Source organism: Nycticebus coucang, chromosome 22 (genome assembly GCF_027406575.1).
Source record: "Nycticebus coucang isolate mNycCou1 chromosome 22, mNycCou1.pri, whole genome shotgun sequence".
NCBI lineage: Eukaryota > Metazoa > Chordata > Mammalia > Primates > Lorisidae > Nycticebus > Nycticebus coucang.
The window spans coordinates 48939040-48966717 of NC_069801.1; the positions used below are offsets into that span (position 1 = coordinate 48939040).

General features: G+C 44.0%; 1 protein-coding gene and 1 pseudogene across 3 annotated transcripts in view; one reads left to right on the plus strand and one right to left on the minus strand.

Annotated features, from left to right (window-relative positions):
* Positions 1 to 1699: 1699 nt before the first annotated feature.
* Positions 1700 to 24969, minus strand: LOC128575119 (tubulin beta-4B chain-like; annotated as a pseudogene). Its single transcript, XR_008376927.1, has 2 exons — positions 24877 to 24969; positions 1700 to 3793 (listed from the first exon to the last, which is right to left on the minus strand). The product of XR_008376927.1 is annotated as a tubulin beta-4B chain-like (transcript).
* Positions 24970 to 25239: 270 nt separating this feature from the next.
* ZFYVE9 (zinc finger FYVE-type containing 9) overlaps positions 25240 to 27678 on the plus strand; it is a 187414-nt gene continuing 184975 nt past the window's right edge. For both annotated transcript variants that reach the window (XM_053576451.1, XM_053576454.1), the window contains exon 1: positions 25240 to 25795. The gene's annotated coding sequence lies outside the window, so the exon portion shown is untranslated. The remainder of the gene's footprint in view (positions 25796 to 27678) is intronic.

Below are 27678 nucleotides of genomic sequence, written 5' to 3' on the forward strand. Positions count from 1 at the left end.
CACACGGCTCACAGCAACCTCTAACACTTGGGCTTACGCGATTCTCTTGCCTCAGCCTCCCAAGCAGCTGGGACTACAGGCGCCCGCCACAACGCCCAGCTATTTTTTTTTTGTTGTTGTTGTTGTTGTTGCAGTTTGGCCGGGGCTGGGTTTGAACCCGCCACCCTCGGCATATGGGGCCGGCGCCCTACTCACTGAGCCATAGGCGCTGCTCTACTACATCATTCTTAAGAGTCTACCAATTCACAGTCCTACAGGCAATGTATGAAAATTCCTATCTTCTCCTATAAACTCTTTTTAGGGGACTCTTTAATTTTAGCCAAACTGATGGGATGGAATGATAACTAATCATTTTTCAATTTGCATTTTCCTAGTAAGGACACTAGCAAGATTTTGCATCTTTTTATCATTAATTCACCATTTAGGTCTTTTCTTCTATTTCTTTCCTTCTTTCCTTTCTTCCTTCCTTCCTTCTTCCTTCCTTCCCTTTCCTTTCTCTCTCTTTTCTTTCTTTCTTTCCTTTCCTTTCCTTTCCTTTCTTCTTCTAAAAGAATAACACTAAACAATTGAAGTCTCCCTTATTCATTCAATGTGAGAGTCTGCTCCATGCCAGGCAATGTCTGGGCCTCTGGAGATCTAGCAGGAAACAAAACAAAATCTCACAAATCAAAGAAGTTTTTTTTTTTTTAAATGCAGCAGGAAAGCAGCACCTGTGGCTCAGTCGGTAAGGCGCTGGCCCCATATACCAAGGGTGGCAGGTTCAGACCTGGCAAAACTGCAACAACAAAAATAAATAGCCAGGCATTGTGGCAGGTGCCTGTACTCCCAGCTACTTGGGCGGCTGAGGCAAGAGAATCGCTTAAGCCCAGAGTTGTAGGTTGCTGTGAGCTGTGTGATGCCATGGCACTCTACCGAGGGCCATAAATCGACACTCTGTCTCTACAAAAAAAAAAAAAAAGAAATGCAGCAGAATGTTAAAGAGGGATGTTCTCAGTCTCAGCTTTAACTGGAGCCCCAAAGGCCAAAAACAAAGCAGTAAGTGCTAAGTACCTTTGCATCCTGCAGCCAGGGGCTAGACCTTCCTGGGCAAGACTTGCTAAGTGATGGAGGCCACTGCCGGCATGAACAGCCACCCACATGCTGCCTATGAAAGGAATCTGCTGAGAGAAGCATTTCTCTGGGAAAGCATTTCTCTGAGCATTTCTACTTAGCTCACATGCTAAGCTGCCCACTGGTATGTACATGAAGCTGGTGCTGTGAGAACAGATGCCATTGCTCAAGTAGAATATAGAATGGGAATAGAAGAAGGTGGAGTACAGAGTGTTCTAGAACCAGTGCTGAATGAGGGAGTAGAGGTATAAGAGCCTGCAAAAGAAGACAGATGAGGCTCAGTGCCCATAGCACAGTGGTTATGGTGCCAGCCACATACATCAAGGCTGACAGGTTCGAACCCAGGCTGGCCGGGTAAACAACAGTGACAACTGCAACAAAAAATAGCCAGGCATTGTGGCTGGTGCCTATAGTCCCAGCTACTTGGGAGGCTGAGGCAAGAGAATTGCTTAAGCCCAAGAGTTTGAGGTTGCTGTGAGCTGTGACACCACAGCACTCTACCCAGGGCGACATAGTGAGACTCTGTCTCAAAAAAAAAAAAAGAAAGAAAGAAAAAAAAAGACAGATGACGGGTCAAAGAAGTGGGAAAGGAAACAAAAGACAAAGATGTCACAGAAACCAAGAGAGGATAAGGTTTCCAAAACAGTGGTGAAAGCCACAGCTTTTAGAATCATTCTGACCCAAGCCTGAGTCCTGGTGTAACTAACTAGCTGTGTAATTTCACATCCCTGGACCTGGATTTATTTATCTTAAAATGTGATTAATCATGCCTGTGTCATTTTTTTTAAGTCTTAGATGATATAGAAAGGAGCTTTATATTGTATCTAATATATACTAAATTCAAAAAAATTGAGTTATTTTATTAATAAAGAAATAAATGTATCAAATGCATTAGAACAAGTGTCAGCAAACTTTTTTAATAAGAATTTTAGGCTTTAAGGACCATATAGTCTCCAATTCAACTATTCAACTCTGCCATTGTGTGAAAGCGGCCATAGGCAACATGGGTATAGCTCTGTTCAAACAAAACTTTATTTATAAACCAGGTGGCATCTGTTCCCACAGCACCCAGCTTCATGTGGATTAAGCCCCTCCGGTGTAGTTTGCGGGTTCCTGAATGAGAAACTACGTAGCTTTTAAGTTGTAATGTTTTTTGTCAAGTAAAATAGTGACTGACTTTTGTTTCCTGGATTTGGGATTTAGGAGGGCATTTTTTTTTTTCACTATGAAAATGCTTTAATGGTGATGTCTGTACAGCATATGATGTTGAGACAGAAAGAATAGCCAGGGCACACACAGTGAGACGCAGCTATCAGGGAACAGGTTGTGAGTGAATAAAGAGTTCACACCAATTCCACGCTTTAGCCGGTAGCAGGGGCTGGCTCTATGTCACCTCCTCCTTAGCTTCCTCCTCAAACTCGCCCTCCTCAGCCGTGGCATCCTGGTACTCAGACACCAGGTCATTCATGTTGCTCTCAGCCTCAGTGAACTCCATCTCGTCATGCCCTCGCCAGTGTACCAGTGCAGGAAGGCCTTGCTCCGGAACATGGCTGTGAATTGCTCCGAGATGCGCTTGAACAGCTCCTGGATGGCTGTGCTGTTGCCAATGAAGGTGGCAGACATTTTAAACCCCCAGGGTGGGATGTCACAGACAGCTGTTTTCACATTGTTGGGGATCCACTCAACAAAATAGCTGCTGTTCTTGTTTTGGACATTAAACATTTGCTCATCCACCTCCTTCATGGACATGCGGCCCCTGAACACGGCAGCCACTGTTAGGTAGCGGCCATGGCGGGGGTCGCAAGCGGCCATCATGTTCTTGGCGTCAAACATCTGTTGGGTGAGCTCAGGTGCTGTCAGAGCCTGGTATTGCTGGCTGCCTCAGCTGGTCAGTGGGGCAAAACCAGGCATGAAGAAATGCAGGCGGGGAAAAGGGACCATATTAATAGCCAGCTTCCGCAGGTCAGCATTGAGCTGGTCTGGGAAGTGCAGGCAAGTGGTAACCCCACTCATGGTGGGAGACACCAGGTTGTTCAGGTCACCATATGTGGGCGTAGTCAACTTTAGGTCTCATCTGTGTTTTCTACAAGCTGATGGACTGACAGGGTGGCATTGTAGGGTTCAACCACCGTGTCCGACACCTTGGGTGAGGGCACCATACTGAATGTGCTCATGATTCTGTCTGGGTACTCCTCCCGGATCCTACTGATGAGAAGGGGGCCCATCCCAGATCCAGTCCCCCCACCCAGGGAATGGGTCAACTGGAAGCCCTGCAGGCAGTCACAGCACTCAGCCTCTTTCCTCACAACATCCAGCACTGAGTCCACCAGCTCTGTGCCTTCTGTGTAGTGCCCCTGGGCCCAGTTGTTTCTGGCACCACTCTGACCGAAGACGAAGTTGTCCAGCCTGAAAATCTGCCCAAAGGGGCCCGAGTGCACTGAGTCCATAGTGCCAGGCTCTAGATCCTCGAGCACAGCATGGGGCACATACTCGCCACCAGTGGCCTCGTTGTAGTACACGTTGATGCGCTCCAACTGCAGGTCGCTGTCCCCATGGTAAGGGCCGGTAGGGTCCATGCCATGCTGATCGCTGATCACCTCCCAGAACTCGGTGCAGATCTGGTTGCCTCACTGCCCGGCCTGCAGGTGCACCATCTCCCTCATGGCGGCGGCAGGGAAGTAGGCTGCAGGAAGAGGCAGGAACAGAGGAGCAGGTGCGCAGAATGCTCCCGGAGGGCATTTTTTAATAAGTTTTGCAAGGATCAGTTGCTGGGTAGTGGTTGGTACAGAAACCTGATCTAAGCTTGGACAAATGAATAAGAGGTAATGATATGGACACCAGAAAAGTAGACCCTTATTTCAAGGGTCTTGACTTTGAATTGAAGGAGAATATATAATTAAGAAGGGACATCAGGATCAGAGAGCATATGTTTTACTTTTGTTTTTGATTTTGTTTTCACTTGAAGGCTACTTGAGCATATTTATGGGTTACAAGGAAGAAGCCAGTACAGACAGCAAGAATAAAAATACAGGGGAAAGAACTTTTAAAAGAAATAAGGTACACTTGGATGATTAGTCACTAATAAATAAAATAAATAATATAATAAAATCAGAAACATAACCCATGAATTAAGGTGTGATCTGGCCTTTGTAGCAGGAGTACAGCTTAGATATCAGGATGACATGTAGGAGAAAGAACAGTATCACTTGCGAACTTTAGAAAAACTTCATTTACCTTACGAATAGTAACAGGTAACATGGAAACTCACAAGATAAAGTGTCTACCACTGCTACCCCCAATAAAGAAGTACAACTTGGAAAACTTATTTTTCCCAGTATTCCTGTTATCATAAAATCTATAAATATAATAACTAGTAGATTATTATGAGAGAGGAAGTTTGTAGATTAATTTCTCAAATACACATTTGTTAAGCACCACTATGCTACGCTCTTGTAGGTAGTACAGTGGTGACACCAACTTCCTGCACTCATAGGGTTTACGTTCTGTTGACTTTTGCCTCCAATTTGGAGACATTGGTCTTCAGAAGTCCAGTCTCATCTAGTGATCTTTTTGTGGTTTTTCACAGCTTGAAGTGAACAGCATCCTTTCATTCCACTAGTACATCAATGAATCTGAGTACCCCTGACATCTTGGCACAAGAGTAATGGTGTAAGAGTAACACATCCTCTCCAATGCTCAGGACCAATAGCTACAATGTACACAAAAATTATAGTAACTGTACAGGTCATATAAGGGAAAGGAAAAGATCCCAGTTCTGTGACTACACAGGTATTGCATAAAAATGAAAGTCAACTCCATCAGCTTTTCCAATGCTTGTCCTAAGTGCTTCCTATTCACTATCTCATTTAATACATATGTTAACTCTGAGGTTTTAGCCATAAGGCAATGGAGTCTAAGAAGATCAGGAAAACTCACTAGTAAGGGGAAGAGTCTATACACTTAACCACTGTCCTACACTGCCTTTCCTTCTTCATCCCCACTAAGAAAGGTCAAGGTGTCACAGTGAGGTAAAAGCATCATCTTAGGAGATAAAGAGAAGGGAAATAAGGCAAAAGTGGGTATGAAGTGTTTGCTAAATTCAGACTTTACCTCTCTAGGTGCAAGCCCATGTGTAAAACTCACCTTAATTCCATTTGAATACCTTTTTTTTTTTTTGTATTGTTTTTGAGAGAGAGTCTCACATTGTAGTCCTTTGTAGAGTGCTGTGGCATCATAGCTCACAGCAACCTCCAACTCTTAGCTCAAGCAATTCTCTTACCTTAGCCTCCCAGGTAGCTAGGACTATAGGCGCCCGCTACAACACCCGGCTATTTTTAAAGATGTATTTTGCATGTTTAGAGATGTAGTTTGTATTTTTGCTTTGTTGATTGTGTTCTTAGTTGTTCAGAAACTTTTGAATTTGGTCAGATCCCATTTATTTATTTATTTATTTATTTTTGTAGAGACAGAGTTTCACTTTATTGCCCTCGGTAGAGTGTCGTGGCGTCACACAGCTCACAGCAACCTCCAACTCCTGGGCTTAAGCGATTCTCCTGCCTCAGCCTCCCGAGTAGCTGGGACTACAGGCGCCTGCCACAACGCCCGGCTATTTTTTTGTTGCAGTTTGGCCGGGGCTGGGTTTGAACCCGCCACCGTTGGCATATGGGGCCGGCGCCCTGCTCACTGAGCCACAGGCGCCGCCCAAGATCCCATTTATTTTTTATTTTTATTTTTTGAGACAGAATCTCACTTTGTCACCTTCGTAGAGTGCTATGGCATCATAGCTTACAGCAACCCCAAACTCTTGGGCTTAAGGGATTCTCCTGCCTCAGCCTTCCAAGTAGCTGGGACTACAGGCGCCCACTACAACACCCAGCTATTTATAGAGATGAGGTCTTGCTCTGGCTCAGGTTGGTCTCAAACCGGTGAGCTCAGGCAATCCACCCACCTCGGCCTCCCTGAGTGCTGGGATTACAGGGATGAGCCTCCATTTGAATACCCTTTTAAGCCTAATCTAAGGAGGCATAGGCAGGTTCAGATAATACTACGTGTCATTCATTCTAATATGAACATTTTTTTCACATTTTAACATCTTGTAAATCAAAATGTATCTTACCATCAATTAATAGTATCATAGGGCTGCATCATAATTTAATTGGCTGCTTTTTTCCCTTTCTTGCAATTGATGGTATTTCTGATTCTGTGGAATACAGGGCAGATACCTTTGTTGGTATAAGGACTGGAAGTTGAAAGAGTTCCTGCTTTATACCTTAGTTTTTGCATGAAGTAGGCTCTGGGGCATATGCTGGAGTGGAGTGAATGGAGGCTGAGACATTTGAAGAGAGGGAGTGTGATGCTTTGCTCTTCCCTGTCCTACCCCTCTCCCATCCTCTGTCAATTTTCAAGTCTGGGGCTTGGGCTTCCACTCATGTTTTACTGCACTACTCCCAGTACTTAGACCAGTATCTGCCGTGGTGCCGATGATCACTAAATATGTGCAGTAATGATGCAAAGCCATGTCATCAGTCTAACTTGTGCCATGACATGGTAAACACATTTACCACCCAGAGAGGTGGTATTAAAATGTGAAAGAACAATACGTGTTTCAAATGGTGACTCTTCATCCCTTCACTTTCTTGTGACTTTGGACAGGTCCTGGGCTTTAGGTACTCAACACAAAATGGTAAGAGATGTTGGATTCTAGGATCTTTGATGTCCCTTCCAGCCAGTGGTATATGCTAGTAAATGTTTAACTACTGTCTGTCCAAATGTAGTTCTGACATGGATGTTGGTTAATACTTGAGTTTAACAAATAAGACAAAAGTGAAATAACAAAGACATTTATTGGAGCTCCAACACCTGTCAATGCTATGAGAGACTTCTTTTCTGAATCAAATAATAGTTTTCAAAGATTGGAAGACTATTTCCTTAATATTTTTTCATGCTTTTCACAGTGTAACAGCTGTAGACACAACACAATTTTAAGCTTAATTTGCATTATTAACTTTTATTCTATCACTTTTTTATTTTTTTGAGTTGTCACCCTTGGTAGAGTTCTGTGGTGTCATAGCTCACAGCAACCTCAAACTTTTGGGCTCAAGTGATCCTCTTGCCTCAGCCTCCCGAGTAGCTGGGACTATAGGCACCTGCCACAACACCCAGCTATTTTTAGAGATAGGGATCACTCTTGATCAGGCTGGTCTTGAGCTCCTGAGCTCACGCAATCTACCCGCCTTGGCCTCCCAAAGTGCTAGGATTATAGGCGTGAGCCACGACGCCCAACCCCACTCTATCACTTTTTAAGTCTGGACAATTAACAAAACAAATCCTGATATGTAGCATTCGCTAATTTCTGTGGTATAAGTATTCCCACCATGGCCAATTTCACAAAAGTTTTACATTTTGATGAAGTCTAATTCATCTATTTTTAATTCGGCTGCTTGCTTGTGCTTTCAGTGTCACATCTAAGAGACTATTGCCTACACAAATATTTATATCTATATTTTCTTCTAAGAATTTTTATTTTTTTGAGACAGAGTCTTTCTCTGTTGCCCCAGAGTAGAGTGCCATGGCATCATCATAGCTTACAACCTCGAACTCTTGGGCTCAAGCTATTCTCCTGCCTCAGACTCCCAAGTAGCTGGGACTATAGGTGCCTGCCACCATATCCAACTAGTTTTTCTATTTTTAGTTGAGATAGGTTTCTCTGTTACTGAGGCTGATCTCAAATTCCTGAACTCAAGGGATCCATTCACCTCAGCTTCTCAGAATGCTGGGATTACAGGTGTGAGCCACTGCTCCCAGACTATATTGTTTTCTAAGGATTTTATGGTTTTTGTTTTTCCATATAGGTCTTTGTTGTTGTTGTTTGTTTTAGAGACAGTGTCTTGCTCTGTTGCCCAAGATGGAGTGCAGTTGCATGACAATAGCTCACTGGATCTCAAACTCCTGGGCTCAAGCAATCCTCCTACCTCAGCCTCCTGAGTACCTGGGACTACGGATGTATGCCGATTTAAAAGAAAAAAATTTTTTTTCATGGAAATAGTGCCTTGCTGTGTTGTCCAGGTTGGTCTTGAATTTCTGGCTTCAAGAAATCCTCCTGGGCGGCGCCTGTGGCTCAGTGAGTAGGGCACTGGCCCCATATGCTGAGGGTGGCGAGTTCAAACCCAGCCCCGGCCAAACTGCAACCAAAAAATAGCCGGGCGCCTGTAGTCCCAGCTGCTCGGGAGGCTGAGGCAAGAGAATCGCGGAAGCCCAAGAGTTAGAGGTTGCTGTGAGCCGTGTGACGCCACGTCACTCTTCCCGAGGGCGGTACAGTGAGACTCTGTCTCTACAAAAAAAAAAAAAGAAATCCTCCTGCCTCAGCTATCCAGACTGCTGGAATTACAGGTGTGAGCCATCATGCCCAGTCTTTTTTATCCATTTTAAGTTTTTTTTTTTTTTTTTTGAGACAGAGTTTCACTATGTCACCCTCGGTAGAGTGCCGTGGTGTCTCAGCTCACAGCAACCTCCAACTCTTAGGCTTAAGCAATTCTCTTGCCTCAGCCTCCCAAGTAGCTGGGACTATAGGTGTCTGCCACAACGCTCCAGCTATTTTTTTTTTTTTTTTTGGTTGTTGTAGTTGTTATTGTTGTTTGGCAGGCCCAGGCTGGGTTCAAATCTGCCAGCCCTTGTGTATGTGGCTGGCACCCTAGCCTCTGAGCTATAGGTGCCAAGCCTTTTTTTTTTGAGACAGAGTCTTACTTTGTCACCCTCGGTAGATTGCGATGGCATCATAGCTCACAGCAACCTCAAACTCTTGGGCTCACGTGATTCTTTTGCCTTGGTCTCCCAAGTAGCTGAGACTACAGGCACCCGCCACAATGGCCACAATGCCCGGCTATTTTTAGAGGCTGGGTCTTACTCTGGCTCAGGCTGGTCTTGAACCTATGAGCTCAGGCAGTCCACCCTCCTGGGCCTCCCAGAGTGCTAGGTGGTGTGAGCCACCACGCCCAGCCTGATCCTACTTATTTATAAGTTTGGATTCACTTCCAATGTATTTTTGTTGTTGTTGCAGTTTGGCCAGGGCCAGGTTTGAACCCGCCACCCTCAGGATATGGGGCCAGCACCCTACCCACTGAGCCATAGGAGCTGCCCCACTTCCAATATTTATTCTTTGCACTTTCAGTGTCTTAAAGTATCTCCAAGAGTTCCTTTACTAGGAAGATTTTGCTAGTGTTGCTTTTTCTAGGACATCTTCATCCTTTTGGTCACAAGCACTTTCTTCATTTTTATCACTAAGTTTGCCTTTACTAAGTTCTTCCAGCTTCTAGTCTTTCAAATGGAAAGACTTTCTTCACTTTTTTGGGCCAATTCCTCTTTTGATTATTCATTTTTGTAAAATGTCATGTGGTTTTATTACTGATAAAAAAGGAGGCAACACTATATATGCTTTCCTGCTTGTAACAAGAACTGAGTAACAGATGTAGAAGTGACTAATCACCAATACAGTTTAAAAAAAGTGGTGTGATTGATCACCGCTTGTCATGTATATCTGTTATTTACACAGTGAATCATGAACTGAAGTGCTAGCAGCAAAGTTTGTACTTTGTACAATAACTCACAGTTAATAAACTGTGATAAATTAAATTTGAATTGTGTTGTTGGAGGACTGACGTTATTTAAATGCCTTTTTTTTTTTTGTAGAGACAGAGTCTCACTTTACTGCCCTCGGTAGAGTGCCATGATGTCACACAGCTCACAGCAACGTCCAGCTTTTGGGCTTACGCGATTCTCTTGCCTCAGCCTCCAGAGCAGCTGGGACTACAGGCGCCCGCCACAACACCGGGCTACTTTTTGGTTGCAGTTTGGCCGAGGCTGGGTTTGGACCCACTACCCTCGGTATATGGGGCCGGCGCCCTACTCACTGAGCCACAGGTGCCGCCCTTAAATGCCTTTTTTTATTTTTTTTGAGACAGAGTCTTACTATGTCACCCTCAGTAGAGTGCTGTGGTGTCTCAGCTCACAGCAACCTCGAACTCTTGGGCTTAAGCGATTCTCTTGCCTCAGCCTCCCAAGTAGCTGGGACTACAGGTGCCTGCCACAATGCCTAGCTACTTTTTGTTGTTGTTGTTGCAGTTGTCATTGTTGTTTAACTGGTCCGGGCCGGATTTGAACAAGCCACCCTCAGTGCATGTGGCTGGCACTGTAACCGCTGTGTTACAGGCACCGAGCCTATTTAAACCCTTACAACTAAAATTCATGCATTTCAGAACTGTGCAAAGCAAGGGCTTCCTATATTCATTGCTTTTGTTTTTAATATAATTTATTTAATTGTAAGTTTATGACATTTAACTTTTTACATTTTTAATTAAAATTTAAAAAATTGATATATAATAATTGTACATATTTATGGAGCACATATGATATTTTGATATGGACAATATATAATGGTCAAATCGGGGTATTTAGGATATTCATCACCTCAACAATTTATCATTTTCTTGTGTTGGGAACATTTCAAATCTCTTTGAGCTATAATGACCACATTTAACAGTTGGCTCACAAAATTTCTTTCTTTCTTTTTTTTTTTTAGAGGCAGAGTCTCACTTTATGGCCCTCAGTAGAGTGCCGTGGCCTCACACAGCTCACAGCAACCTCCAACTCCTGGGCTTAGGTGATTCTCTTGCCTCAGCCTCCAGAGTAGCTGGGACTACAGGCACCTGCCACAACGCCTGGCTATTTTTTTGTTGCAATTTGGTCAGGGCCGGGTTTGAACCCACCACCCTCTATATATGGGGCCAGCGCCCTACCCACTGAACCATGGATGTGGCCCATAAAATTTCTTAAAATTCAGCAGTCAACCCTCCTGAGCCAACATGAGTTAGTGCCAGCCCATCACTGCTTTCCCCTCTATTTTATGAATCCTCCCTTCCTTCAGCCAAAACACATGTATGCACACATGTAAATCCATTCAAAAGCAAGCAAAGACACCGTTTTTCCCCAACTCTGTATTCCTGCAGTGCCTGGATCATGGTTAAGAGTTCAGTGTATGTAGAATTAAAGTGAATTCAGGGCGGCGCCTGTGGCTCAAGGAGTAGGGCGCCGGTGCCATATGCCGGAGGTGGCGGGTTCAAACTCAGCCCCGGCCAAAAAAAAAAAAAGAATTAAAGTGAATTCACATTCACATGAGAACACATGTGAGTCCTGATCATTCACATGCACAACTGATGTAACACACCCAAATAAATAAACCTTGTGAATCATCAGGCTGTAATACATGCTAACTACTTGGTTGGCCTGCGCTGTACTACAATTTTTTTTTTTGTTTACTTGATGTTTTAATTATGAAAGTATGTGTATATGTGTGTGTGTATATATATACATATATATATACTTAAAAAGAGGAGAAAAGGCAAAAGACGATAATTAACTTTTTGTGCCTACCTTGGGCCTGACACCTTTGTGATAGCTCTTACAACCATGTATCATACAAATGAGAAAAACAAGGCTCAGCATAAATGATTTCGTCCAGTCAAACAGGCTAAAATAAATGCAGCTATAATTTGAACTCAGATCCGCTCACTCCAAAGTGAAAGCTCTTTCCACTACACTGCACTGTTTTCTGCATGATGGGTCGTACAGAGCAGGGTGGCAGGCTAAAGGAGTCCTGACTGAACTGGACAACCTGATATAAAGCCTGGAGACTCAAACGCCTACTTTTCAAATCACAACTTTCCTCCTCAGTCCAGTCCATGGTTATACCATTCAGACCCAGATTTCTAGACTCTGGCACAGGGTTTTTCCATCGCACCATACATGCCTTACTGCCTCAGATGGGAGGTTCATGAAAAACACGTCCCAGGCATTCTGTAGTGTCCTAATACTTCCTTATTGGAACCAGAGGATGGCAGTGTGAGTCATCATAGACAGAATGCTAATAATAATGATTATACTTGTGAAAATACCATCTCATGTTACTCCATCAAATCTGACTTACATGGAGGCCCTTCACTGCCATTGTAAGTGGTCCCAGTGGCCTGCCTTTCCCTGGTTGTACGTTCCCGTCCTGAGTGTGGGAGGAGGTGTGGCAGTGGAAAAGCAGCAGGAAAACTACAGCCAAACACATAACTTCACCTCTCTGAACCTCAGTTTCCTTATCTGTCAACATGTTGAAACAGCACTCATCGTCTTTCTGTTCAAGCCTGCTCCCCTTCTGCTCCCTGTCTCCCTATCTGACAGCACTGGCTACCAAGTTGCCTAACCCAGAAAACCAAGTATCATCCTTAACTTCTCCCATTTTTTTCATGCACCAGTCTAATCATGAATTTGATGATCTTACCCCCTGAAATTCTCCCTACTCTACCTAATTGAGGTCATTATCACTTTTGCCTGGATTATTCCAATAAACATTTAGAAGTGGCTTCCCTACTTCCAAGTTTATGCCTTCTAATCTATTCCCTACATAGCAGTTACAGTGATCTTTTCTAAAATCAAATCATTGACCAGATTAAAAACCCTAACAGTGGGCAGCGCCTGTGGCTTAGTGAGTAGGGCGCCGGCCCCATATACCGAGGGTTCAAACGTGGCCCTGGCCAAACTGCAACAAAAATTAGTCGGGTGTTGTGGCGGGCTCCTGTAGTCCCAGCTACTTGGGAGGCTGAGGCAACAGAATCGCCTAAGCCCAGGAATTGGAGGTTGCTGTGAGCTGTGTGATGCCACGGCACTCTACCAAGGGCAATAAAGTGAGACTCTGTCTCTACCAAAAAAAAAAAAAAACCCTAACAACTTCTCACCACCCATAAGCTAAAACATAAACTAAAATCCAAAGGTCCTTGACATGAATCATGAGGCCTTTCCTGATTTGGCCTCTGTCTTGGCTGTTGTTGCTTTCCACCATTGTCCTCTCTGCCTCATACAAAATTGTCCTCTCAGAGGGCCATGCCTGTGGCTCAAGGAGTACAGTGCCGGCCCCATATGCCGGAGGTGGCAGGTTCAAACCCAGCCCCAGCCAAAAACTGCAAAAACTGTCCTCTCAGTTCAGATATATCCTGTGTTCTCTTGCTCCTAAGTCTTGGATGTTCTATTTCTGCTGCCTGGGACACTCTCTTCCCTTGTCTACTCCAGAGCTGCTTTCCACTCAGTTCACCTACAAAGTCTAGCCATTCTTCAGCTCTCTGCTTACATGGCACTTCCTCAAAGAAGTTTTGCCCGACCTCCAAGTTCAGTTAGATGCCTCTGATATGTGTTCCTATAGAACAACTGTGCTTATCACCTATAATCCTAATTGCCTATTTATCATCTACCTCCATTAGTACAATGTAAATTCTGTAAGGGACAGTATCTTGGTTACTGCAGAACATTGTGTCAGGCACCCCCTAAAATCATCATCAGCTCTTTGCTCATCTGCCTCCCTTAGTAGAGTCTACATTCTATAAGGGACAGTATCTTGCTTATTACAGAACGTTGTGCCAGGTACAAAATAGTGTTCAATAACTGAATAAATAAATTCTTTGGCTCTTTCTTTCTTTTCTTTTCTTTTTTTTTTTTTAGACAGAGTCTCACTATGTTGCCCTTGGTAGAGTGTTGTGGCATCACAGCTCACAGCGACCTCAAACTCTTGGGCTTAAGAGATTCTCTTGCCTCAGCCTCCCAAGTAGCTGGGACTACAGACACCCACCGCAATGCCCAGCTATTTTTTGGTTGTAGTTGTCATTGCTGTTTGGCAGGCCCAGGCCAGCTCAGACTCGCCAGCTTCCGTGTATGTGGGTGGCACCCTAGCCCCTGAGCTACAGGTGCCGAGCCCTATTTGGCTCTTTATTGCCTACATCCTCTGATCCCTGGATCCACACCCTAGCTTTCAGCATCACTTCTGGCCTCTTTTCTGGCTTAATCTTTTCTGGTCTGTTCTCATTTTCTACCCTCTGTAACTTCCAAGATTCTTAACTCCAGGCTTGGCACCCGTTGCTCAGTGGTTAGGGCACCAGCCACATGAGCTGGGGCTGGTGGGTTCAAACCCGGCCAGGGCCTGCTGAAACAATAACAAAAAAAATCTGGGCTTTGTGGCAACTGCCTGTAGTCCCAGCCACTTGAGAGGCTGAGGCAAGAGAATTGCATAAGCCCAAGAGTTTGAGGTTGCTGTGATCTGTGATGCAATGGCACTCTACCCAGGGTGACAAAGTAAGACTGTCTCAAAAAAAAAAAAAAAGATTCTCAACTCCATATATATACTTTCTTATTGTCAGCATCCTCTACAGTTGCCATTAAGGACAGTTCCTTCCTCACTACTGAGGAATTCAGGGTGTCTGTGCTGGTCAAGTCTGATCACTACTTCTACTTGCACAGAGAGATTCAGGTAATCAGTAACAAAAGCTCCCATTCAACAAGCACATAGTATGTGCCAGTCCTTCTTATATATAGCAGACCTTAGATTCATTTTACTGATGGAAAAATAGGTCATTTGTTTATATCCAGTAGTTACGCAGGATTTGCACTGAGGTCTGTCTTGTTCCGAAGCTTTCTCCACTACACAGTCTTGAAAGTGTTACGTCTCTTTATTGTTTCAACTTTGACAGAAAGTATAGGTATTGGTAGGGAAGAGAAACAATGGTAACAGTCAGGCACAACCATTTGGAAAGGGAATTTGGTAATGTCTAACAAGACTACATATACATCTTTTAACCCAACAACCCCATTTCTTTTTTTTTTTTTTTCAGTTTTTGGCCAGGGCTGGGTTTGAACCCGCCACCTCCAGCATTTGGGGCCGGCGCCTCACTCCTTTGAGCTACAGGCACCGCTGCAGCAATCCTATTTCTAAGAATTTACATTGACAATACAACTATAGAAAAACATATATGTGCAAAATTATTCCTTGCAACATTGTTTATAATTGCAAAAAACTGGAAATGACCTAAATACCCATATATAAGAGGAAGGTTATATAAACTATAGCAGTGGTTCTCAAAAACTTTAGCCTTCAGCCCCCTAAATGCTCATAAATTAGAGAGGATCCTAAAAATCTTTTATGTGGATTGCATCTATTCATACATAGATGCAACAGATTTATCATCTTAGAAATAATAACTGAGGCTTGGCGCCTGTAGCACAGTGGTTACGGCACCAGCCACATACCTCTGAGGCTGGTGGGTTCAAACCACCCGGGCCAGCTAAACAATGACAACTGCAACAAAAAATAGCCGGGCATTGTGGGCCCCTGTAATCCCAGGTACTTGGGAGGCTGAGGCAAGAGAATTGCTTAAGCCCAAGAGTTAGAGGTTGCTGTGAACTGTGATGCCACAGCGGTCTACCGAGGGCAACATAGTGAGACTCTGTCTCAAAAAAAAGAAAGAAAAGAAATAATAACTGAGGCTCAGCACCCACAGCTCAGTGGTTAGGGTGCTGGCCACATACACTGGGGCTGGCAGGTTAGAACCCAGCCCAGGCCTGCTAAACAACAATGACAACTACAACAAGAAAACAGCAGGGTGTTGTGGTGGGTGCCTGTAGTCCCAGCTACTAGGGAGGTTGAGGCAAGAGAATCGCTTGAGCCTGACAGTTTGAGCTCAGCTATGAGCTGTGGCACCATGGCACGCTGCTGAAGGCGATATAGTGAGACTCTGTCTCATAAAAAAGAAAGAAAGAAAGAAAGAATAACTCAAAAAACATTTTAAACATTTATTTAAAACAACAGTAGTGATCTGTTATATTTTAATCTACAAATTATTTTAATGAAAAGTAACTATATTTTCCAAAACAAAAAACACTGTGAGAAGAGTAGCATTGTTGACATTTTTGGAAATCTCTTAAAGTCAGAAAGCTTTTATAGAAGATAGTTAGATTCCTATATCTGATTCTGCATCCAATCTGTTGGAATATATTGTTTTATTACAAGTATATGAAGAAAATCTTTCTTCACACAGATATGCAATTAGGAAATTAGAGAGTATTTTAATAGTTGTTTCAGAGACCTGTGGCTATTTTCTCTGCTACAACCTAAGACCTTAACAAGAGGTAATTTCTTTTTTTTTTTTTTGTAGAGACAGAGTCTCACTTTACTGCCCTCGGTAGAGTGCCATGGCGTCACTCGGCTCACAGCAACCTCCAGCTCTTGGGCTTACACGATTCTCTTGCCTCAGCCTCCCAAGTAGCTGGGACTACAGGCACCCGCCACAACGCCCGGCTATTTTTTTTGTTGCAGTTTGGCCCGGCCTGGGTTTGAACCCACCACCCTTGGCATATGGGGCCGGCGCTCTACTCACTGAGCCACAGGCGCCGCCCAGAGGTAATTTCTTAAATGTTAGTTGCAGCGTGGACTCTGAAACCATACCAGGAAATTGTTGGTACTTTTGTTACATTAAAATCCACTTGTCTACGGGCGGCGCCTGTGGCTCAGTGAGTAGGGCGCCGGCCCCATATGCCGAGGGTAGCGGGGTCAAACCCAGCCCTGGCCAAACTGCAACAAAAAATAGCTGGGCGTTATGGCAGGCGCCTGTAGTCCCAGCTGCTCTGGAGGCTGAGGCAACAGAATCGCGTAAGCCCAAGAGCTGGAGGTTGCTGTGAGCCGTGTGACGCCACGGCACTCTACCCGAGGGTGGTACAGTGAGACTCTGTCTCTACAAAAAAAAAAAAAAAGAAGAAAAAAAAATCCACTTGTCTGGCGGCACCTGTGGCTCAAGGAGTAGGGTGCCGGTCCCATATGCCGGAGGTGGTGGGTTCAAACCCACCCCTGGCCAAAAACCACAAAAAAAAAAAAAAAAAAAAAATCCACTTGTCTATATTGTACTTTAAATGGATATTTTACCCATACATGATTTTGTAGTATCGTGCATTGGTCATTTGGAAAATACTGATTCACTAAATTATATAGATTTTTTAAATGTTGACATATCTCATCATATAATATTTTTAAAAATCACCCCACAACATGTTAATGTTACTGTCCACCTCTTCAAGTTCATGGTGGTGAATTCACCTTTTCAAAATTCTAATATTCATTTGAAGCTTGAATTTTATTGTTGGCAACAAATGCTGTCAGTTGTTTTCCTGGAAATGACAGGCTCACTTTGTTCGTTTTCTAGACGATGTCTGCCAAATTCCCAAGTCTAAATAATCATAGTTTTGTCTGTTGCTCTTTGCAAATACTGAGGCCAGGTGTGGTGGCTGACGCTTGTAATCCTAGCACTCTGGGAGGCCGAGGCAGGTGCATTACTTGAGCTTACGAGTTCCAGACCAGCCTGAGCCAGAGTGAGACTTTGTCTCTAAAAATAGCCAGGCATTGTGGCAGGCGCCTGTAGTCTCAGCTACATGGGAGGCTGAGGCTAGAGGATCACGTGAGCCCAAGAGTTTGAGGTTGCTGTGAGCTGTGATGCCGATGCCATGGCACTGTACCGAGGTCAACAAAGTGGGACTCTGTCTCAAAAAAAAAAAAAAAGTAAAAATACCGTTCAAAAGTCATGTGTTATGTGTACGTGTGTGTGTGTATATTTTCTAGCTCTTGTCAGTGACATAGCCTAGAAGCAATGGCACCATAGTAGTAATGAGCAGACCTAGTACCTACATCTTTTTTTTTTTTTTTTTTTTGTAGAGACAGAGTCTCACTTTATGGCCCTTGGTAGAGTGCCGTGGCCTCACACAGCTCACAGCAACCTCCAACTCCTGGGCTTAAGCGATTCTCTTGCCTCAGCCTCCCGAGTAGCTGGGACTACAGGCGCTCACCACAGTGCCCGGCTATTTTTTGGTTGCAGTTTGGCCGGGGCGGGGTTTGAACCCGCCACCCTCGGTATTGGGGCCGGCGCCTTACGGACTGAGCCACAGGCGCCGCCCTACATCTTTTTTTCTAAATACCATTTCTACTAAAGGGAACTAGAGATTTTAGAGGAAATGGGTGATTCAAAAAAAGTACATGGTGAGCCTGGGATATAGTGCCAGAATGTAAAGGAAGTCTCAAAAATGATGAAGCATGGTGGCTCACGCCTGTAATCCTAGCACTCTGGGAGGCCGAAGCAGGTGGATTGCCTGAGCTAGGAGTTTAAGAGCAGCCTGAGCCAGAGTGAGACCCTGTCTCTAAAAATAGCTGGATGTTGTGGTGGGCGCATGTAGTTTTAGCTACTCATGAGGCTGAGGCAAGAGAATACCTTGAGTCTGGGTGGCTCCTGTGGCTCAAAGGGGTAGGGCGCCAGCCCCATATGCTGGAGGTGGCGGGTTCAAACCCAGCCCTGGCCAAACACTGCAAAAAAAAAAAAAAAAAAAAAAGAATACCGGGTGGCACCTGTGGCTCAAGGAGTAGGGCGCCGGTCCCATATGCCAGAGGTGGCAGGTTCAAACCCAGCCCCGGCCAAAAAAACCAAAAAAAAAAAAAAAAAAAAGAATACCTTGAGTCTGACAGTTTGAAGTTGCTGTGAGGTGTGACACCACGACACTCTACCAAGGGTGACATAGTGAGACTTTCTCTCAAAAAAAAAGGATAAAATATTAAAAGAACAAAGAAACCTGCCAAATCTGAATTATTTGTGTATCAGTATAAATAATGATAGTAATAATTATGTAATTAATAGAATAAATAAAAATGAAGGAGTTCTTTTTTTTTTGAGACAGAATCTCATTATGCCATCCTCGGTAGAGTGTCATGGCACGGCAACCTCAAACTCTTGGGCTCATGTGATTCTTTTGCCTCAGCCTCCCAAGTAGCTGGGACTACAGGCGCTCACCACAACGTCTGGCTATTTTTTTGTTGCAGTTGTCATTGTTATTTAGCTGGCCTGGGCCAGGTTCTAACCCGCCAGCCTAGATGTATGTGGCTGATGCTGTAACCACTGTACTCTGGGTGCCAAGCCAAGGAGTTCCTTTTAGTATAAATAATTGATAAGTGAGTAAGTGGAGGAGAATCAGAAAGTTCATCTATACAGTAGGAAGATAAATATGAAATGTACAAGGAATGATAATAATGGAATTGGAAAATTGCTATTTGGCAATCATTCTAGTAATAATTGTTTCAAGCAGGAATCATTAATGATTGTTAAAACTTGTGGGTAGTTTCAAATTCTCTCTCAAGATATTTATCGATTACAAAGAAGAATAGTTACTTAGGGCAGCACCTGTGGCTCAAAGGACTAGGGCGCCGGCCCCATATGCTGGAGGTGGCGGGTTCAAGCCCAGCCCTGGCCAAAAATTGCAAAAATAAAATAAAATAAAATAAAAAAGAATAGTTACTTTACAGTGGAGAAACCTGGGAGATACCACTTTAATTAATACAGAGACATGCTGGTATCACAGGACTCCTGATATGCTGCACTGCAAAGAACACAACATCAGTCCTGGAGCATTACAGCCCAAAATGCATGACCTGAATTTAAACATGGAGAAAGATAAACACAAATTGAGGAATATTTTACTAAATAAATGGCCTATATTCTTCAAAAATGTGAAGGTCATAAAAGACAATGACTGAGAAATATTTCCAGATTTAAGAAAATTAAAGAAACTTGAAACTAATTATAATGTGTGATACTGCACTAGATCCTGGACTGCAGCAAAAAACTTATTTTGTTCTTCTTATAGATTATCAGTGGGACAGTGGTAAAATATGAGTAAGACCTAGATTGGGGCATACTGTATCAATCTTAAGTTTATAATTTTGATAACTACACTGTGATATTTATATTCTCTCTTTACATTAAGAAAATACACAGAAAAATATTCAGGAATAAATGGATCAGAAAATAATTACAATAGTCTGTATGTATCTCTCTATAGATGTAGAAGAAAAATAAGGTATGAGAGAGAGATTGATAAAGAAAGTATGGTTAGATATTGGTGAAAGGATTGGGATCCTAAATTTATGGAATTTTTGGGGGTACTAGTTTTGGATTTTCTTTGAATCTGAAATTATTTCAAAATAAAAAACCCCCACAAACATGACATTTTGAACTATTCCTTTCAAATATTATATTCATATATTTTGTAAATATATAAAAAATTATATATATAATTGGGCTCATACAATAGTCTTTTTTTTTTGAGACAGAGTTTCACTTCGTCACCCTTGGTAGAGTGCTGTGGTGTCAGAGCTCACAGCAACCTAAAACTTTTGGGCTTACATGATTCTTTTGTCTCAGCTTCCCAAGTAGCTGGGACTACAGGAGTCTGCCACAATGCCCAGCTATTTTTAGAGATGAGGTTTCTCTCTGGCTTAGGCTGGTCTTCAACCTGTAAAGCTCAGGCAATCTACCCGCCTCGATATACAATAGACATTTATTTAACACTATTTTTATTAATTTGATTTTGAATTGAGCAGTTTTCAATATCATTTAAAATTCTTTAAAAGCAATTGTTAGTAGATTCATAGTATTTGTGTGGAGGTATTTTAATTTATTTACCTTATTGTATCAATGTAATTCTTACTTTGTTTAGGATTTTCCTCATATTGTATCATAAATACATGGTAAACATCTTTTTGCATATTATCTTTGTCCATACATTTGATTATTGCCTTACACTCAATTTCTAGAATGGTAATTGCTTTGCCTTTTTAAAAAAAAATAACTCAAGTGTCCTAACCTAGCTCCCAAATGTCCCCAATTTCCTTTTTAAGTTTGTGCTGCTTTACTGACTTCTGGCCTGCTTATCTGTCTGTTAACAGAGTATGGATTCTGGGTTTGACTTTGGGCAATGGTGGGTGATTGCAGAAAGATGTGAGATACCCTGGCTGTCAGCAGCAAGCAAGGCTCAGTTCTGGGTTGCATCTGTTGAAGAAGAGTCTTATTTTTGGTGAGCCCTAAAACTTAAGGGAAAAGTCCAAAAAAGTCACTGAGCAAGTGGAATGTAGGCTAGCTATAACCTGAAGAGATTTGGTTCAGCTTAACATTCCCTGAATGGTTCCAGGATGAATCAAACACTGCATCTGGCCCACGGGGCTCATGATCTGGCAGGGAAGAGATATAAGTAGACAGATGTTGACCCTGCAGTAATGAATAGTTATAAATTGGTAAATGCGAGGGTTAACGGGTGCATGAAGGGGTTTTGTGCTTCCCTTTAAAGAAACTTTTATGGAGTATATACTTTTGCGCACAAATACAATATTAATTCATTTGTTCTTCCTTCCTTCCTTCCTCCTATTCAATCAGTTCACCCATACTTTTTTGAGCATATGACCAAAGGGCATAGTGATGGAGTTGGAGGAGGGGAGAGAAATTTTAAGAGAAAGTAGAATTTATCAGGCTTTCATGATCAGTTGTCTAGGAGAGAGACTAAGTGTCATGAAGGACTCCTAGAGTTTTGACTTGAGCAACTGGGTTGATGATGGTGCCATTCACCATGCCAGGAAATGGATATTCTTTTGGCCTGAATTTATTTTTAATTTCTTTTTTTTTTTTTCTGCCCTTGGTAGAGTGCCATACTGTCATAGCTCACAGCAACCTCTAACTCTTAGGCTCAAGCGATTCTCTTGCCTCAGCCTCCCAAATAGCTGGGACTATAGGTGCCCGCAACAATGCAGGGCTACTTTTTGTTGTTGTTGTAGTTGTCATTGTTGTTTGGCAGGCCTGGGCCAGGTTCAAATCCACCAGCCCCAGTGCATGTGCTGGTGCCGTAAACACTGAGCTATGGGCATTGAGCTTATTTTTTCAATATTTAATGTACTCCATAGTTAAAAGAAAAAAAGAAGAATAAAAAGTTTATTTTTATTTTCTTTAGAGACAGGGTCTCACTCTGTTGTCCAGACTGGAGTCCAATGGCAAAATCATAGCTCACTATAGCCTCAAACTCCTGGGCTCAACTGATACTACTGCCTCAGCTGTGTATGCCACCATGCCCAGCTATTTTTTTCTATTTTTTGTAGAGATGCGGTCTTGCTATGTTGTCCAGGGTAGCCTTTAACTTCCAGACTCAAGCAATCCTCCTGCTTCCCAAAGTGCTAGGATGACAGGTACCTTGCCTGGCCTGAATTTTAAAGAGCAAATCTTTTTTGGGGGGACAGAATCTCAAGCTGTTGCCCTGGGTAGAGTGCCATGGCGTCACAGCTCACAGCAACCTTAAACTCTTGAGCTTAAGAGATTTCTTGCCTGAGCCTTCCCAGTAGCTGGGACTACAGGCACCCGCCACAACACCTGTCTATTTTTTTTGTTGTTGTTGCAGTTTTCATTGTTGTTTTAGCTGGCCCTGGATAGGTTTAAACCGCCAGCCTGGGTGTATGTGGCTGGTGCCCTACCCACTGAGCTATCGGCGCCGCCATAGAGAACAAATTTTAAAGATTTTCCTAGGGGGCATTAGATCTTAAACTGACCTTAAAACCATTCTTAGAATATTGGCTTTCTATAAGATGTAGAAGGTATACAAATGAAAGTGAGGAAATCTGGGCGGTGCCTGTGGCTCAGTCGGTAAGGCATCGGCCCCATATACCGAGGGTGGCGGGTTCAAACCCGGCCCTGGCTGAACTGCAAACCAAAAAATAGCTGGGCGTTGTGGCGGGCGCCTGTAGTCCCAGCTATTTGGGAGGCTGAGGCAAGAGAATCCCTTAAGCCCAGGAGTTGGAGGTTGCTGTGAGCTGTGTGATGCCATGGCACTCTACCCAGGGCCATAAAGTGAGACTCTGTCTCTACAAAAAAAAAAAAAAAGAAAGTGAGGAAATCTTGGGAATAAAGAGATATTTTAGAGTCACTAGATAGTAATGGAAATCAATGACAAATTGAGAGTGGGGTAACCAAATTAGTTGACAGCAGGCACAGGTGGATTATAATGAAAAAGATTATAATAGAAGAGAGGAAAACAGATGAGAGACATTTCAAGGGCAGCGAGCAAACTGGATAGGAAGAGCCAAAACAATGGAGTGAAATTTCAGAAGATCAAGAGATTTAAAGTAGATTACTGTGATCAGGGAGCTTGTGGTAATGATAAAGCTTCTTTCAGCAAAATAATTTGAATAAAGGGGTGAAAGTGTGAAGCAAGAGGAAACTTGTCCTGGGAACAAATGAGTCATCTTCATGTAGTAGCTACACCCTGGGTTGCATGATAAAGAAATGCAGATTTTCTGTGGTAATCTAGTGATCTAGGTTTGGAAAGTACAGTGCTAATCTTAGGTTGCCAAACTGATCTACAAAATAGTTAAAGGGCCCATTTTTGTAGACTGAAAAATTTCAGTAACAAATTACCCTTTAGTGTTTTGTTAATATTATTGCTGGGAATCTTAGGGTCTACCTCCCAGTTTTCCTTGGGTTGGACATACTTCACATGTAAAATGGTGGTAGCATAGTACCTAATTCATAGAGTTGTGAGGATGAATCAGACTTCCCTCTGATCCCAAGTTTCTCTTGTTATAAAAAGGGGATAGTGATTTTTTTGTGTGACTCAGAAGTATGTGGCAAAAGCACACTTAAGATTATACAGGAACAGCTTTCATGGATGAGAAGAGAGCTGCTAGGTTTCATTTTCTCCAAGGTGGCTGCTCAATTATTATGTGAACATTTCCCGGAGACCTTATGTAATTTTCTTATTATGATTTATTACTATTAGGCAATAACCTAAGGTAAAGTGAGATTGCTTCATAATATTTTTTTTTTTTTTTTGAGACAGAGTCTCACTGTATTGCCCTCAGTAGAGTGCTGTGGCGTCACAGCTCAAAGCAATCTCAAACTCTTGGGCTTAAGCAATTCTCTTGCCTCAGCCTCCCAAGTAGCTGGGACTACAGGCGCCCGCCACAATGCCTGGCTATTTTTTTTGTTGTTGTTGCAGTTTGGCTGGGGCCAGGTTTGAACCCACCACTCTCAATATATGGGGCCCTATATCTCACCCTACTCACTGGGCCACCAGCGCTGCCCCCACTTATCATATATATATATATTTTTATTTTTTATTTTTTTATTTTTTGTAGAGACAGAGTCTCACTTTATGGCCCTTGGTAGAGTGCTTTGGCATCACACAGCTCACAGCAACCTCCAACTCCTGGAGCTTAGGCGATTCTCTTGCCTCAGCCTCCCAAGTAGCTGGGACTACAGGCAACTGCCACAATGCCTGGCTATTAATTTATAATATTTTCAAACAGAAAAATATACTGGTTCTATGCTGATAGCTGCTGTGCAACAGAATGTCACAGAAGATTCAATGTATGAGGCTCCACTTGTCAGTGGAGGGATGTTATATAAATCCATTAGTGCAATTTAGGGAAATTTCACCCAAACTAGTGATGAAGAAGAATTATGCTTCCATCATGTGATAGGAATACATTTATATACACACACACAGACACAGATGGGTAAGCTATTGAGCCTAAGAAAGACCGAAAGTTAAGGGTGTTCAAAATAGGAACTAACATTTACTGAGCACCTAAGGGTCAGTCCCTTTATCTTCAATCTTCACAACACCCAGCAAGGCAGGCAGGAGAAAACTGAGATTCAAAAATGTTATGTAACTTGTCCAGGGTCATAGAGGTGTACATGACAGGACTGGAAATGGTAGTATTTATATCTGTCTGACACCAAAGTCCCTGCCCATTTTAGTTTACCACTCGTTAAGAAATAAAAACAAACCTGTATTAGGAAATTTGGGGGACAGGAAATGTGGAGAATTTCTCTTTTCTTACTTGTCCTCTAACAGTCTTTTATTTTTTTGTGTGTGATTTTGTTCTGATGTTTGCACCCTCGAGGGGTGGGATCAAATACTAGGCATCTGTAAGCAGAATGATTCCATAGTGTAACAAGTTCCTTCCTTCAGAGCCTAATCTAGGATTTAGCAGGGATGGGGCGCGGAGAGTAGAGGTTGGTGGGGGGAAGGGTAAAAGATGGATGATTCTTTTCTTACCTTGTTGTTTATAAATGTCAGAACAACCCGTTGGCTATTCTATGTCTCAACATGTTTTTCCCATTTTTAGGCGGGGGTGGTGGTGGTGTTGAGTGTAAAAATTTGTAGGAAATTTTTATAATGATCTGCATAGTAAGTCCACAAAAAGTTAAGGTCGAAGACAATTCCTTCATCTGTTTTGGGAGAGGAGGGTGTGCGCGCGCGCGCGTGTGTCAGAAAGGTTAGGTTTGTCGCGGGTCACTCTTCTTCCATCCAGACGCACAGAAGGGATCAGAAGGGCTCTCTTCTCCTCCTCCCAACCACGAGATGAAATGAGATTCCCCAACTCTCCTGCTCTTAGGTGCGCGTCTGGCTGACAACATTCGTGTACCTTTGGGAGAGAAGGGAAAGGTGCCGCGGTCGGACCGAGGGGGAGGGTGGGAGCTGAGGGGCTCCCGGCTCCCGGCTCCCGGCTGCGGACTGCCACCCCGAGGCCACGCTCCCTCCTCGCGTTCCCAACCGCTCGTGCCCGGCGCGGCCGCCGCAGTCCCGGCGCCGTAGCCGGACGTGGGGTCCAGGGGGCGCTGTGGCCCGGCGGCGCGGGCGGCAGGAGCGGCCCCCGACGCTGGAGGCTTCGGCGAGGCTCTCCGCCTGCAGCACCTCGGCCGTCCCGCCGCAGCCCTGCGCCCGCAGCTCTGCGCCCCCAGCCCTGCTCAGCGGCGCCCCTCTGGGATCCGCGTGGCCGCGGCGGCCCGGGAGCCGATGCGGCTGGGTGGGCGCTGGGCCTCAGCAGCAGCCGCAGCCGCAGCCAACACAGCTCCTACCGCAGCCGGAGGCTTCGCGGCGGCGCCTGGGGCCGCGCCGGTGTCCTCCGGAGGAGGCTTTCGGCTCAGGGACGACCCCCTCGGCCATGCTGAAGCGGAGGCGGCCGCTGCTCGAGGTGAGTGTGGCAAGGCGCGGTCCATGAGTCGCCTGCCTCAGGCCGCCTGTGGGGGCCCCGGCGGCTGTCCTCGGACCGAGCGGACGGGGCGTCCGGTCACTGCGGCCGCCTCCCCCACCCCGCGGTTCTGGGGCCGCAGCCCTTCCACTCCGCGTCCCTCGGGAGGCTGGAGGCCGTGGGGGGCGAGTAGGCCCCGCGCCGCCGGGAAGCCTTCGCCCCCGCCTCGGTTCCGGCGGGGCCCGGTGTGGAGCAGGAGCTGGCGGAGGCACGGGCGCCCTTGGCTTTTAGCCCGGGTTGGGCCGAGCACAGCTTCTTACCCTGGGCCCTCCCTGCACTTACATCCCGGAGGGAGGCAGAGGACGCCTGTTTGCAAACTGCCTTGGCTTCCCTGAGCCCCACGCTGAGTCCTGCAGAGTCCCTGGGGGAGGGGAGGTAGGTCGGGGTGAGAATTGGGGGATAGAGAGTGCGGGGCCTTGAGAGCCCCTGCTGCTCCTGGAGTGACATTCACGGATCTCACTTGCTTGAGAACAGTCTTTTGCGTCTTGAGGAGAAATTTCATCACCTGACGGTAGCACATCTTTGCCTATTGAATCTTGTCTCTAAACGTGGTCTGCTTTGGAGAAAGCCCCAACCCAGCTTTGAGATGCTGAGTTTCCTAAATAAACACAGTTTTAAAAATATCTTTTACAAAGGTCTGTCGCACCCGCCTATTAGGGAGAGAAAATATTTTAATGCTTCAGTAGTCAGTACAAAAAATGTTCCACTAAAATAGAGAGAATTCATGGCAAAGGGTTTTAAGTCGTGTTAACTATTCTAATAATAGGATGTAAATGGGATACATGGTGCATTTTTTTTTAAGCAAAATAATTTGTTATTAAGGTAAAAAAGATTAGTTATTGCAGTTTGTTACAAATACATATTTGGTTGTTTACAGTTTATGATAAGTGTGATATAGGTTATTCTTGTTTTCCTGTTATGTATGTGAAGGTTGTAGGATTTATAGGTACTTCCAAAACTTGTAGGATGAGAAAGGTAAATATGCTTATTGTAGAAAGTTGGAAAGTACAGAAAGGTACTGTGGTGCGTTTTAATAAATATTTAATTACGGGAGCGGGGAATCACTCATAATATCACAGTACATTTTGATGGTCATTCAAAGTTTAAAATGGGCTTGTACTGATGGTGATTTTTATAATTATCATTTCTGTATGTTACGTTCAAAATTAGCTGAGTGTTCCATTTTACATTTAGCCATTTGTATAAGACATATAAATTACTAAATTACATTAGAATCACAGTTGAATTCATCAATTAAAACAGAATAATGTAAGTAAGACTACCTGAAAGATCCTGGATTTAATCTCCTGTGCAGTGTGGGGAGCTCCTGAGGTGTAGGGAGGAAGTTTGGTATGGTGAACGCTTTGGAAGACATGCAGTGTAGATGCTGTATTCCTTTTGTTTAAATATTTCTTTTCTTTTTTTTTTTTTCAAGGCTCAATTCAGCGACCTTGAACTTTTTTTTTGTAGAGACAGAGTCTCACTTTATGGCCCTCGGTAGAGTGCCGTGGCCTCACACAGCTCACAGCAACCTCTAACTCTTGGGCTTAAGCGGTTCTCTTGCCTCAGCCTCCCGAGTAGCTGGGACTACAGGCGCCCGCCACAACGCCCGGCTATTTTTTTTTGGTTGCAGTTTGGCCGGGGCCGGGTTTGAACCCGCCACCCTCGGTATATGGGGCTGGCGCCTTACCGACTGAGCCACAGGCGCCGCCCTTGTTTGAATATTTCTAACTGTAAAAAATTGGCTTGAGTAAAAGTATTTTTTGATTATCTTAGATTTTTAGAAGTCTAATTTAGGCCCGAGAGGTGGCAACGTGCCTGTAGTA